Consider the following 15597-nt stretch of genomic DNA (forward strand, 5'->3'; position numbering starts at 1 on the left):
TATATTACATCCTTGTTTATCTTTAAGATATGCATAGACCAAGTATGAGTTTGGAGGAACATCTCTGTGGATTTCTCTTCTGTTGTTAAACAAGTACAAAGAATTTTAACCTCAGGACCATCAGCCCCAAGAGCCATCACTGGAGGGCTGTACTTCACATTCTAGAACACTTAATAGCACCCCAGCCTCCACCCTTTACACTCGTATGGCAGGATCCCTTTTCATACTCTCATAGTGAATAAATATCTGTGTTCACATACTGTCAAGTGTCCACTTGGAAAAACGTTAAATCAACTCTGACTGCCACACTAAAAAATAAAAAAGTTTTATTTATTACATTTCAGCAGTTTGATGATTAATACTATAAGTACACTTTTGTTAATCCTATTTATCAGCTTAAGCTCATTCTTTTAGCCCATTGAATTTTTAAATCCCACTCATTACTCAGTGTAATTGAAACTTAGATGTAATAAAATATTTTACAGGTAAAACATTTTGTTTCCTATTTTCTTTAATCCAAGCACAATCTCATGTGACAGTGATCTCTAAAATATCAAAAGACCCAACCTTTAGTTTAAACAAACTTTTATAGAAGATACAAAGAGAAAAGGACAAATTCAAAACTGTATTAAAATATTCTGCATATTTTGACACATTAAAAAAAACCCCAAACAGTTAAATAATCCAATATTTTGGTCAACTGAACTACATAAATGCACACTTTTATGATTTACATGTATTTATATGCATATTCATACTATTATGCACATAAAGAGGGCATTTAATACTTCCCAAACTAAGCTGTAAAAGGCTGTAGAGCAGGTCATCAAAATTATAAATATATGTCATATACATATGTATGTGTATAACACAGAACTCAGGTATCTTCAGACCTATTTTTAGATCTTTTTTTTACTGCAATGACAACCATTCTCTTTCTTTTATAATCTCTATGGCCATTTTCATATTACAATGGCAGAGTTCAGAGGTTATATAAGAAACCTCAACAGAAATGGATTTCATGATCTTTGTGTTCAAAGGCAACACCATGGTCACTAGGAGTGCAATAATATAGTTCCATTAAGACCAGAACCCTAAACCTATGTGTGGTCCCTGGGAGCTTGCCAGTGAGTCACCAGGAAAAGCAGAGGGGGAATGTTCTGGTTAGACAGTTACTTCCATATATAGTAAAGGTTAACTACAACACAAGAGACTTATCTTCTAAGGTGAGGTCTAGATGAGAGAAGATGTCCAGGAAATTTCTTACACCCTGGAATGGGAACTAGCTGTTATTTAATGTTTCCAGCAGATGGAGCCAAGCTAACATTGTGCTTTTCAAAGACTCCTTCAGTCTGTGGCAAAAAGAAGGTTTGTTCCCATGACCTGTGATTCTTGACTTTAGAAACCTAACTCTGAATATCCCACTGCTATCAGTCTCTGACCAGACTCTTGCCTGTGTTCTGAATCTATGTATAATTACCAGTTTTACTTCTGTTGATGGTAGATTATATTACAGGTTTTATAAATCTTTAACTGCTCTAGGCTATAAATAAATGCTGTGAGCATAATTTCACAATAATAAGCAACCACATCTCATATATTTTAAAGTAAAGGGTCATATTTGAAATATGTGCACACATTTTAGTCCTAGGATTAGTCTTAAGTATTGAACAAGAGCACTCCCTAGACCTTGTTTGATCTACGGCGAGGAGTCTCAATTAAAAATTACAAAGCTTTGGATAAAAGCATTAAATTGTTTATAGACAATAATAGGTATCATGGACCAATGGTTCTCAACCTGTGGGTCATGACCCATTTGGAGGTCCCATATCTGTATATCAGATATTTACATTAAATTTCATAGCAGTAGCAAAGCTACAGTTATGAAGTAGCAACAAAATAGTTTTATCACTGAGGGTTACCTCAATATGAGGAACTATGCTAATGTGTTGCAGCATCAGGAACAGTGAAAACCACTGTGATAGATGCTGTATACAGAAGTCTCAGGTGTAAACACTTGATCGGTGTCCTCTGCCACAATGTTTTCAGGTTTTCTTTCTAAGTCTTCCTCAGTGTGAGTAGAGAAATCAGAGGACATCTTTCTGAAAGTCAGTTCTCTCTTTCCATCTTGTCTGGAAGCATGTTCTCTTGTTTTGTTGCTGCCTTCTGCAAACTCCAGACTCACTGACTCTTACATTACAGTAAAGATTTTTTCTGTCTTTACCTTCCATCTCACAGTAGGTGTGCTAGGATTACATAGAATCAAAAAATTGGATTCACGTAGTTAGGCTTGAGTGGTAATTGCTTTCACCTGCTAAGCCATCTTCTTGTGTTCCACACTTTAATTTCTTTTATGAAGACTACTATATCTGTGGTACATTGAGATCACATGAAAAAATAAAAAGAAGCCTTAGAAATTTGACTTTAATTGCATTGCAATGGTCACCATTCCCCTAAAGTCAACAATATTTCAAATAATCTCATGTTGAATATTTGTCTTCCAACTCAATAAGGTAATTTAAAAAGTGGCAAAAATAAATCTTCAAGACTATGAGATTATACTATAAAACAAGCAAAAGTACACAAAAATTATAGATTTCCAAAGAATGAAGTATATTTTAATATGATAATCATTAAAGAATTAAAAGTATTCTTTATTGTAATGGCATACAACAAGTCAATGAATGGAATACAAAATTCAAATACATATATCATGATAATTTCTATATAAAAAAAGTACAGATTGCTAAATATTGTTGCATGGGCTAATATTTCGTAAGCAATTATCTGATGAAAGAACAATTTGGAAATGAATAGATGTATATATTTAAATACAATATAAAAGTAATTCCAGGAACTCCACTCGACTAGTGGCACAGGGTCCTTCCTGTCTGGGCCAGTGCCCTGAGCAGATCGTGGTAATGAATTCTGCAGCCAGTCCCACAACACCTAGAGGAAGCTCCACTCCCAGGTGCTCTAACACCCCCGGGATCATAGATAGGCTCAGAGGTTCCCTGAACAGACCTTGGGTGCTAATTCTGCAGCCAGACCCACATCACCCACAAGAAGCTCCACTCCCAGGTGCTCTAACATGCCCAGGACCACAGGATCTCAGGATCAGAAGATCCCTGAATCACAGGATCACAGAGACAGCTGAACTCTGAGGAGTTCTGACACAACCAGGATCACAGGAAAGACAGGCTCCAGTCAGATATAGAGAGAACAGGGAGCACTAGAGATAATCAGATGATGGGAGGCAAGCTTAAGAACATAAGCAACAGAAACCATGGTTATTTGGCATCATCAGAACCCAATTCTCCGACCATAGCAAGTCCTGGATACACCATCACACCTGAAAAACAAGATTCAGATTTAAAATCATATATCACGATGGTGATAGAGTACTTTAAGAAGGACATAAATAACTCCCTTACAGGAGAACACAGATAAACAGCTAGAAGTCCTTAAAGAGCAAACACAAAAAACCCTTAAAGAATTACAGGAAAACACAACCAAACAGGTGAAGGAATTGAACAAAACCATCCAAGATCTAAAATGGAAACAGAAACAATAAAGAAATCATAAAGGGAGACAACCCTGGAGTTACAAGACCTAGGAAAGAGATCAGGAGAGTTAGATGCAAGCATCACCAACAGAATACAAGAGATAGAAGAGAGACTCTCAGATGCAGAAGATGCCATAGAAAACATCAACACAACTGTTAAAGAAACTGTAAAAAGCAAAAATTTCCTAACCCAAAACATCCAGGAAATCCAGAACACAATGAGAAGACCAAACCTATGGATAATAGGTATAGAAGAGAACAAAGATTCCCAACTTAAAGGGCCAGTAAATATCTTCAACAAAATTATAGAAGAAAACATTCCTAACCTAAAGAAAGAGAAGCCCATGAACATAGAAAAAGTGTACAGAACTCCAAATAGACTAGACCAGAAAAGAAATTACTCCCATCACATAATAATCAAAACACCAAAGGCATTAATCAAAGAAAGAATATTAAAAGCCGTAAGGGAAAAGGTCAAGTAACAAATAAAGGCAAACTGATCAGAATTACACCAGACTTCTCATCAGAGACTATGATAGCTAGAAGATCCTGGGCAGATGTCATACAGACACTAAGAGAACAAAATGCCAGCCCAGGCTACCATACCCAACAAAACTCTCAATTACCACACACAGAGAAAAGAAGGTGTTCCAGAACAAAACCATATTTACAAATTATCTTTCCATAATTCCAGCCCTACAAAAGGATAATAGATGAAAAACACCAACACAAAGAGGGAAACAACATCCTAGAAAAGGCAAGAAAGTAATCTTTTAACAAACCCAAAAGAAGATTGCCATGCATATGTAATTGTACCTCTAACAACAAAAATCACAGGAAGTAACAATCACTTTTCCTTAAAATTTCTTAACATCAATGGACTCAATTCCCCCCACCCCAAAATAGACTTACAGATTGAATACGTAGACCGGACCCAGCATTTTTTGGCATAACAGGAAACGCATCTCAGTGACAAAGATAGACATTACCTCAGAGTAAATGGTTGGAAAATAATTTTCCAAGCAAATGGTCCCAAGAAACAAGCTAGAGTAGCCATTCTAATATCACATAAAATCAATTTTTAAGCAAAAGTTATCAGAAAAAATAGGGAAGTATACTTCACACTTGTCAAAGGAAAAAAATCTTCCAAGATGAACTAAATTCTGAACATCTATGCTCCAAATGGCAAGGGCACTCACATTCATAAAAGAAACTTTACTAAAGCTCATAGCACCCCCACACAATAATAGTGGGAGACCTCAACACCCCACTCTCATCAATGGACAGATCCTGAAAACAGAAACTAAACAGAGACCCAGTGAAACTAACAGCAGTTATGAACCAAATGGACCTAACAGATATTTATAGAACATTTCATCTTAAAGCAAAGAATATACCTTCTCAGCACCTCACAGTGTCTTCTTCAAAACTGACCATATACTTTGTCACAAAACAGGACTCAACAGATACAAAAAGAGTAAAATAATCCCATGCATCCTAACAGATCACCATGGAATAATGCTTGTCTTAAATACAAACAAAAACATCGGAAAGCACACAAACACATGGAAGCTGAACAATGCTCTATTCAATGATAACTTGGTCAAGGAAGAAATAAACAAAGAAATTAAATGCTTTTTAGAATTTAATGATTTTATGTAATATACATAAAAATAAGACTGGAAAATGAAAGACTAGATGTTAACAACATAACTGTGATATGCATGTATTTTATACAATAAAATTATAGCTTATTCTTCACACAAAAAAATTTAATGAAAATAAAGTCACATCATACCAAAACTTATGGGACACAATGAAAACAGTGGTAAGAGGAAAACTCATAGCTCTAAGTGGCTCCAAAAAGAAACTGGAGAGAGCTTACACTAGCCTCTTGACAGCACACCTGAAAGCTCTAGAACAAAAAAAAGTAAATTCGCCTAAGAGGAGTAGACAGCAGGAAATACTCAAACTCACGGCTGTAATCAACCAAATGGAAACAAAAAGAACTATACAAAGAATCAACCAAACCAGAAGCTGGTTCTTTGAGAAAATCCACAAGATAGATAAACCCTTAGCCAGACTAACTAGAGGGCCCAGAGACAGTATCCAAATTAATAAAGTAAGAAATGAAAAGGGAGACATAACAATGAAATATGTCTTAAAATAATTATTCTGTTTGTTGAATATTAACAGTTGAAAATATTAAAATCATGTTCTGCAAACATCATCGAAATATTATTGATAATTTTTCTCACTGTGGTTGAAATTAGCATTTTCTTAGTGTTTAACTTCAAAGAGTTTTTGCTATTTTGAAATTTTTAAAATATACCTACTGATAAAATAATTTCTCTCCTAGAAATGCTGATAATCTTTTTTAAGTAAACTGATTGTCAGACAATGTACACAGATATATAATGCATTTTACATACTCTCTCACTATGCCAGGTGGTATCATATAAGAGTTTTTAAATATATTTCTTTTTTTTTTTTTTTAATATTTTTATTACATATTTTCCTCAATTACGTTTCCAATGCTATCCCAAAAGTCCCCCATAGCGCCCCCCCACTTCCCTATCCACCCATTCCCATTCTTTTGGCCCTGGCATTCCCCTATATTGGGGCATATAAAGTTTGCAAGTCCAATGGGCCTCTCTTTCCATTGATGGCTGACTAGGCCATCTTTCGATACATATGCAGCTAGAGACAAGAGCTCCGGGGTTCTAGTTAGTACATCATGTTGTTCCAACAATAGGGTTGCAGATCCCTTTAGCTCCTTGGGTACTTACTCTAGCTTTTCCATTGGGAGCCCTGTGATACATCCAATAGCTGACTGTGAACATCCACTCCTGTGTTTGCTAGGCCCCAGCATCGTCTCACAAGAGACAGCTATATTTGGGTCCTTTCAGCAAAATCTTGCTAGTGTATGCAATGGTGTCAGCGTTTAGAAGTTGATTATGGGATGGATCCCTGGGTACGGCAGTCTCTAAATGGTCCATCCTTTCATCACCGCTACGAACTTTGTCTCTGTAACTCCTTCCCTGGGTGTTTTGTTCCCAATTCTGAGAAGGTGCACAGTGTCCACACTTTGGTCTTCATTCTTCTTGAGTTTCATGCGTTTAGCAAATTGTATCTTAAATCTTGGGTATCCTAAGTTTTGGGCTAATATCCACTTATCAGTGAATACATATTGTGTGAGTTCTTTTGTGATTGTGTTACTTCACTCAAAATGATGCCCTCCAGGTCCATCCATTTGGCTAGGAATTTCATAAAATCATTCTTTTTAATAGCTGAGTAGTACTCCATTGTGTAAATGTACCATAATTTCTGTATCCATTCCTCTGTTGAGGGACATCTGGGTTCTTTCCAGCTTCTGGCTATTATAAATAGGGCTGCTATGAACATAGTGGAACATGTGTCCTTTTTACCGGTTGGGACATCTTCTGGATATATGCCCAGGAGAGGTATTGCTGGATCCTCCGGTAGTACTATGTCCAATTTTCTGAGGAACCGCCAGACTGATTTCCAGAGTGGTTGTACAAGCTTGCAATCCCACCAACAATGGAGGAGTGTTCCTCTTTCTCCACATCCTCGCCAGCAACTGCTGTCACCTGAATTTTTAATCTTAGCCATTCTGACTGGTGTGAGGTGGAATCTCAGGGTTGTTTTGATTTGCATTTCCCTGATGATTAAGGATGTTGAACATTTTTTCAGGTGCTTCTCTGCCATTCGGTATTTCTCAGGTGAGAATTCTTTGTTCAGTTCTGAGCCCCATTTTTTAATGGGGTTATTTGACTTTCTGGAGTCCACCTTCTTGAGTTCTTTATATATATTGGATATTAGTCCCTTATCTGATTTAGGATAGGTGAAGATCCTTTCCCAATCTGTTGGTGGTTTTTTTGTCTTATTGATGGTGTCTTTAGCCTTGCAGAAGCTTTGTAGTTTCATGAGGTCCCACTTGTCAATTCTCGATCTTACAGCACAAGCCATTACTGTTCTATTCAGGAATTTTTCCCCTGTGCCCATATCTTCAAGGCTTTTCCCCACTTTCTCCTCTATAAGTTTCAGTGTCTCTGGTTTTATGTGAAGTTCCTTGATCCACTTAGACTTGACCTTAGTACAAGGAGATAGGAATGGATCGATTCGCATTCTTCTACATGTTAACAACCAGTTGTGCCAGCACCATTTGTTGAAAATGCTGTCTTTCTTCCACTGGATGTTTTTAGCTCCCTTGTCGAAGATCAAGTGACCATAGGTGTGTGGGTTCATTTCTGGGTCTTCAATTCTATTCCATTGGTCTATTTGTCTGTCACTATACCAGTACCATGCAGTTTTTATCACAATTGCTCTGTAGTAGAGCTTTAGGTCCGGCATGGTGATTCCACCAGAGGTTCTTTTATCCTTGAGAAGAGTTTTTGCTATCCTAGGTTTTTTGTTATTCCAGATGAATTTGCAGATTGCACTTTCTAATTCGTTGAAGAATTGAGTTGGAATTTTGATGGGGATTGCATTGAATCTGTAGATTGCTTTTGGCAAGATAGCCATTTTTACAATGTTGATCCTGCCAATCCATGAGCATGGGAGATCTTTCCATCTTCTGAGATCTTCTATAATTTCTTTCTTCAGAGACTTGAAGTTTTTATTATACAGATCTTTCACTTCCTTAGTTAGAGTCACGCCAAGATATTTTATATTATTTGTGACTATTGAGAAGGGTGTTGTTTCCCTAATTTCTTTCTCAGCCTGTTTATTCTTTGTGTAGAGAAAGGCCATTGATTTGTTTGAGTTAATTTTATATCCAGCTACTTCACCGAAGCTGTTTATCAGGCTTAGGAGTTCTCTGGTAGAATTTTTAGGGTCACTTATATATACTATCATATCATCTGCAAAAAGTGATATTTTGACTTCATCTTTTCCAATTTGTATCCCTTTGATCTCCTTTTGTTGTCGAATTGCTCTGGCTAGGACTTCAAGTACAATGTTGAATAGGTATGGAGAAAGTGGACAGCCTTGTCTAGTCCCTGATTTTAGAGGGATTGCTTCAAGCTTCTCACCATTTACTTTGATGTTGGCTACTGGTTTGCTGTAGATTGCTTTTATCATGTTTAGGTATGGGCCTTGAATTCCTGATCTTTCCAAGACTTTTATCATGAATGGGTGTTGGATCTTGTCAAATGCTTTGTCCGCATCTAACGAGATGACCATGTGGTTTTTGTCTTTGAGTTTGTTTATATACTGGATTACGTTGATGGATTTCCGTATATTGAACCATCCCTGCATCCCTGGGATGAAACCTACTTGGTCAGGATGGATGATTGTTTTGATGTGTTCTTGGATTCGGTTAGCAAGAATTTTATTGAGGATTTTTGCATCAATATTCATAAGGGATATTGGTCTGAAGTTTTCTATCTTTGTTGGGTCTTTTTGTGGTTTAGGTATCAGAGTAATTGTGGCTTCATAGAATGAGTTGGGTAGAGTACCTTCTGTTTCTATTTTGTGGAATAGTTTGTGAAGAACTGGGATTAGATCTTCTTTGAAGGTCTGATAGAACTCTGCACTAAACCCATCTGGTCCTGGGCTTTTTTTGGTTGGGAGACTATTAATGACTGCTTCTATTTCTTTGGGGGATATAGGGCTGTTTAGATCATTAACCTGATCTTGATTCAACTTTGGTACCTGGTATCTGTCTAGGAACTTCTCCATTTCATCCAGGTTCTCCAGTTTTGTTGAGTATAGCCTTTGGTAGAAGGATCTGATGGTGTTTTGGATGTCTTCAGGATCTGTTGTTATGTCTCCTTTTTCATTTCTGATTTTGTTAATTAGGATGCTTTCCCTGTGCCCTCTAGTGAGCCTGGCTAAGGGTTTATCTATCTTGTTGATTTTCTCAAAGAACCAGCTCCTTGATTGGTTGATTCTTTGAATAGTTTTTCTTGTTTCCACTTGGTTGATTTCACCCCTGAGTTTGATTATTTCCTGCCGTCTACTCCTCTTGGGTGAATTTGCTTCCTTTTGTTCTAGTGCTTTTAGGTGTGTTGTCAAGCTGCTAATGTGTGCTCTTTCTAGTTTCCTTTTGGAGGCACTCAGAGCTATGAGTTTTCCTCTTAGAAATGTTTTCATTGCGTCCCATAAGTTTGGGTATGTTGTGGCTTCATTTTCATTGAACTCTAAAAAGTCCTTAATTTCTTTCTTTATTCCTTCCTTGACCAAGGTATCATTGAGAAGAGTGTTGTTCAGTTTCCACGTGAAGGTTGGCTTTCTATTATTTATTTTGTTATTGAAGATCAGCCTTAGTCCATGGTGATCTGATAGGATGCATGGGACAATTTCAATGTTTTTGTATCTGTTGAGTCCTGTTTTGTGCCCAATTACGTGGTCAATTTTGGAGAAGGTACCATGAGGTGCTGAGAAGAAGGTGTATCCTTTTGTTTTAGGGTAAAATGTTCTGTAGATATCTGCCAGATCCATTTGATCCATAACTTCTGTTAGTTTCACTGTGTCCCTGTTTAGTTTCTGTTTCCATGATCTGTCCATTGGTGAAAGTGGTGTGTTGAAGTCTCCCACTATTATTGTATGAGGTGCAATGTGTGCTTTGAGATTTACTAAAGTTTCTTTAATGAATGAGGCTGCCTTTGTATTTGGAGCATAGATATTCAGGATTGATAGTTCCTCTTGGAGGATTTTACCTTTGATGAGTATGAAGTGCCCCTCCCTGTCTTTTTTGATGACTTTGGGTTGGAAGTCAATCTTATCTGATATTAGAATGGCTACTCCAGCTTGTTTCTTCAGACCATTTGCTTGGAAAATTGTTTTCCAGCCTTTCATTCTGAGGTAGTGTCTATCTTTTTCTCTGAGATGAGTTTCTTGTAAGCAGCAAAATGTTGGGTCTTGTTTGTGTAGCCAGTTTGTTAGTCTATGTCTTTTTATCGGGGAGTTGAGTCCATTGATATTAAGAGATATTAAGGAAAAGTAATTGTTGTTTCCTGTTATTTTTGTTGTTAAAGTTGGCATTCTGTTCTTGTGGCTGTCTTCTTTTAGGTTTGTTGAGGGATTACCTTCTTGTTGTTTCTAGGGCGTGGTTCCTGTCCTTGTATTGGTTTTTTTCTGTTATTATCCTTTGAAGGGCTGGATTCGTGGAGAGATAATGTGTGAATTTGGTTTTGTCGTGGAATACTTTGGTTTCTCCATCTATGTTAATTGAGAGTTTGGCTGGGTATAGTAGCTTGGGCTGGAATTTGTGTTCTTTTAGTGTCTGTATAACATCTGTCCAGGATCTTCTAGCTTTCATAGTCTCTGGTGAAAAATCTGGTGTAATTCTGATAGGCTTGCCTTTATATGTTACTTGGCCTTTTTCTCTTACTGCTTTTAGTATTCTATCTTTATTTAGTGCATTTGTTGTTCTGATTATTATGTGTCGGGAGGTATTTCTTTTCTGGTCCAGCCTATTTGGAGTTCTGTAGGCTTCTTGTATGTTCATGGGCATCTCTTTCTTTAGATTTGGGAAGTTTTCTTCTATAATTTTGTTGAAGATGTTTGCTGGTCCTTTGAGTTGAAAATCTTCATTCTCATCCACTCCTATTATCCGTAGGTTTGGTCTTCTCATTGTGTCCTGTATTTCCTGGATGTTTTGAGTTAGGATCTTTTTGCATTTTCCATTTTCCTTGATTGTTGTGCCCATGTTCTCTATGGAATCTTCTGCACCTGAGATTCTCTCTTCCATCTCTTGTATTCTGTTGCTGATGCTTGCATCTATGGTTCCAGATTTCTTTCCTAGGGTTTCTATCTCCAGTGTTGCCTCATTTTGGGTTTTCTTTATTGTGTCTACTTCCCTTTTTAGGTCTAGTATGGTTTTGTTCATTTCCATCATCTGATTGGATGTGTTTTCCTGTTTCTCTTTAAGGACTTCTACCAGTTTGGTTGTGTTTTCCTGTTTTTCTTTAAGGACTTGTAACTCTTTAGCCATGTTCTCCTGTAGTTCTTTAAAGTCCTTCTTGATGTCCTCTACCATCATCATGAGATATGCTTTTAAATCCAGGTCTAGTTTTTCAGGTGTGTTGGGGTGCCCTGGACTGGGCGAAGTGGGAGTGCTGGGTCCTGATGATGGTGAGTGGTCTTGGTTTCTGTTAGTAAGATTCTTACCTTTACCTCTCGCCATCTGGTAATCTCTGGAGTTGTTATAGTTGTCTCTGTTCAGAGGTTGTTCTTCTGGGGATTCTGAGTATCCTCTGTCAGCAGACCTGTACAGACTAAGTTCGGCGGAGTCCCGGAGCCAAGATGGCGCTCCCTGCAGGGCAGGTCACTGTTCTCCGGCTGGGAGGGTGTCGGATGTCTGCGGCCCCAAAAGGGTGCTGCCTCAGCGGTTCTGTGGCTCCCGCCTGTCCCAGAAGCTGTCTGCCTCTGTGGTCCTCACTCTGACCTGTACAGACTAAGTTCGGCGGAGTCCCCGAGCCAAGATGGCGCTCCCTGCAGGGCAGGTCACTGTCCTCCGACTGGGAGGGTGCCGGATGTCTGCGGCCCCTAAAGGGTGCTGCCTCAGCAGCTCTGTGGCTCCCGCCTGTCCCAGAAGCCGTCTGCCCCCGTGGTCCCCACTCTGACCTGTAGAGACTAAGCTCGGCGGAGTCCCGGAGCCAAGATGGCACTCTCTGCAGGGCAGGTCACTGTCCTCCGACTGGGAGGGTGCCGGATGTCTGCGGCCCCAAAAGGGTGCTGCCTCAGCGGCTCTGTGGCTCCCGCCTGTCCCAGAAGCTGTCTGCCTCTGTGGTCCTCACTCTAACCTGTAGACTAAGTTCGGTGGAGTCCCGGAGCCAAGATGGCGCTCCCTGCAGGGCAGGTCTCTGTCCTCCGGCTGGGAGGGTGCCGGATGTCTGCGGCCCCAAAAGGGTGCTGCCTCAGCGGCTCTGTGGCTCCTGCCTGTCCCAGAAGCCGTCTGCCCCCGTGGTCCCCACTCTGACCTGTAGAGACTAAGCTCGGCGGAGTCCCGGAGCCAAGATGGCGCTCCCTGCAGGGCAGGTCACTGTCCTCCGACTGGGAGGGTGCCGGATGTCTGCAGCCCCAAAAGGGTGCTGCCTCAGCGGCTCTGTGGCTCCCGCCTGTCCCAGAAGCTGTCTGCCTCTGTGGTCCTCACTCTAACCTGTACACTAAGTTCGGCGGAGTCCTTAAATATATTTCTTAATGATCAATTCGTAATATTTTATGCTCTTTCACTCTTCTTAATTCCCAAAGAATATTTTGAATGTTTTGAAACAATTTAGTATTCAACATTAGGTATAGGATCCTCAGTTATGTATAGTATTAAATATTCATTAATGATATGTTTAGGTTATGAAAAGATATGAATATAAAAGTTGAACAAATTTTTATATGTTGTTTGGTTCTCAATATTATTAATGTTTGATGTATAAAATGCATTTAAAAAAATTAAGAAAAATATAATTCCAGATAGATTAAAGAATAATATGAAAACCATTCTGGCAGGTTTGATAATATCAATGGCACAGTGTGACTGGTGATGCTACAACCTACCTAACCAAAGGTAAGGACCTCCTGAAATCATTCTCCCACCCATAGCGGAAAAGGAAGAAACCAAAAGCGTTATCATTTACATGTTAAGCCTGTCCTTATTTATGAAAAATCATATTTGCTACTTCTTTTTAATTGAAAATTTTTCATACAATATTTTCTGGTTACAGGTTCCCCTTCCCCAGCTCCTCCCAGAAACTCCTCACCTGCTCACCTACCTAAATCCAAGCCCTTTCATTCTTTCTCTCACTAGAAAATAAAATAGACAAACCAGAATAAGGAAATATGGAGCTTCTGGGGGTGGGAGGCAGGGGAAACCTCTAGAAACTCTCAGAAACCTGAGAGGTGAGAGACTCTCAGGACTCAATGGGGAAGACCTTATGCAAAAATGCTCAACAGTGGGGAGAGGGAACTCGAAGAACTTTCCAGTAGAAATACAGGTCCCAAAGTAGAGGGATGGGGTTATCAACCCTTCAAAATTTCTGACCAAAAATTGTTCCCATCAAAAAGAATTGCAGGGACAAGACTGGAGAAGAAACTGAAGTAAAGGCTGTCCAGTAACAGGCCCAACTTGGGATCCATCTTATGGGGGAGGTGGTACCAAGGCCTGACACTATTACTGATGCTATGTTGTGTTTACAGACAGGAGACTGGCTGGGCTGTCCTCTCAGAAGCCCTACCAGCAGCTGTCTGAGACAGTTGCAGATACTTACACCCAACCATTGGTCTAACATCAGGAGCCCCTATGGTTAAATTAGGGCAACAATAGAAGAAGCAGAAGAGGAGAGACTCCATAAGAAGACCAGCAGTCTCAACTAACCTGGACCTCTGGGAGCCCCCGGAGATTGAGCCACCAACTCTGCAGCACACATCGGCTGGTATGAACCTCCATCCCTACTTTCCACCCTGCCACATATATAGCAGAGAAATGCTTTGACTGGCCTCAGTGAGGGAGGATGCACCTAATCCTTGAGAAATTTGAGGCCCCATGGAAGTGGGATAGAGTGAGCAACCTCTCAGAGGCAAGGGGGAGGAGGAATTGGATTTGGAAATGAGAATAGATGGGGGCAGGCAACAGATGGAATGTAAATAAATAATAAAAATAATACAACATATCAAAGTAAAATAAAGAAAAGAAAAAGGGAAAAAAAACAGAAAAACAGAAGGAAAACAAAAACACATTCACTCAAAAACAAAACTTATACAAACACCAAATTGGAGATTATAATATCCAAGTTAAGACCAGTAAGACACACACACACAAATGCCTATTGCCTAAACAAATGAAAATGTACAAAAAGTATTCAAAAATACCATTGAGTTCATGTTGTGTTAGCTATGTGCTACTGAGCAAGGGGCCTACTTATAAGTGTGCTTGATATATACCCAGTGAGACTCCATTGGAGAAAGCTAGTTTTCTCTTTTATTGAAATGAATGTCATTTGGAAATGGAATGAGAGATCAGGTCTACTTTCCCTTGTCAGTTCTGGGACCCCATGTGGTTTGAGCCTGTCAAAGTCTTATGAATGCTGCTACAGTCTCTGTGAGTTTCTATGTGTACCTGTCCTGTTGTGTCTGGAACACAATGCTTCCCTTGTGTCCTCCATCCCCTCTGGCTCTTATAACCTCAATCTCTTCTTCCTCATAGTCTTCTGAGCCCAGAATGGGAAAGCTTGAAGAGGACATCCCATTGAGGACTGATTATTTTAAATTGTCCCATTCTCTGTATGTAGCCCAGCCATGGGTTTCTGTGTTAGCGCAGTTCTTGGCCATCAAAGTAGTATCCAGCATAGCTTTCATCTCCTGGAGAGGATCTGAAATCCAATTAGAGAGAGGTTGCTTGCTCCCATAACTTTGGTACCACAATCTCAAAGGGATGAGCATACCTTGCTGGCAGGTCACCATTATAGACTGAACATTTTGTCACTGGGTTGGTGTTTAGCTTTCTCCACTGGTAGGAAACATGGTGCCTTTCAATACCATGAATATTAGTAGGGGTGAAGCATCTAGTCACTAGTTCAACTTCTCCACGTTCGATGAGATATATGTGCTGTCTTAAGCAATAGGGCCCTACCATCAGTGTGTAGAGTGCAATCAATAGTCCTGCAATAGCCTAAAATCATTGGGAGTTTCCATGGAATCTCACTGGCCAATGACTCAACTAGATGTAACTTGGTTTTGGCTCTGGATATTTTTTACTTGTCAAAAATATCTAGTTGAGGCAAATCCTCCCCTGTTATTTAGTGGCTCTATTTATAGTTATTTCCTATATCTGTATATTTTAAGAAGCTTCTACAGTGGGTTTCTATGTGACTCCTCATGCAGACTTTAGTGTTAGCTGTCCCTCACCATTTTCCTTTCCTTAGCCATCTTTCCCATACCCCATCTTCCTGTACTATCTCTCTATATATTCTATTTCTCTTTCCCTAAAATCTTCCCACCCCCACATCCTAGTCATTTACTCTATGCCTGACCCCCGAGGTTATATGGATGGTAACATGCCTACTGAAGGCTTA

Source organism: Mus caroli, unplaced genomic scaffold (genome assembly GCF_978045245.1).
Source record: "Mus caroli unplaced genomic scaffold, Mus_caroli_1 scaffold_17, whole genome shotgun sequence".
Lineage (NCBI taxonomy): Eukaryota > Metazoa > Chordata > Mammalia > Rodentia > Muridae > Mus > Mus caroli.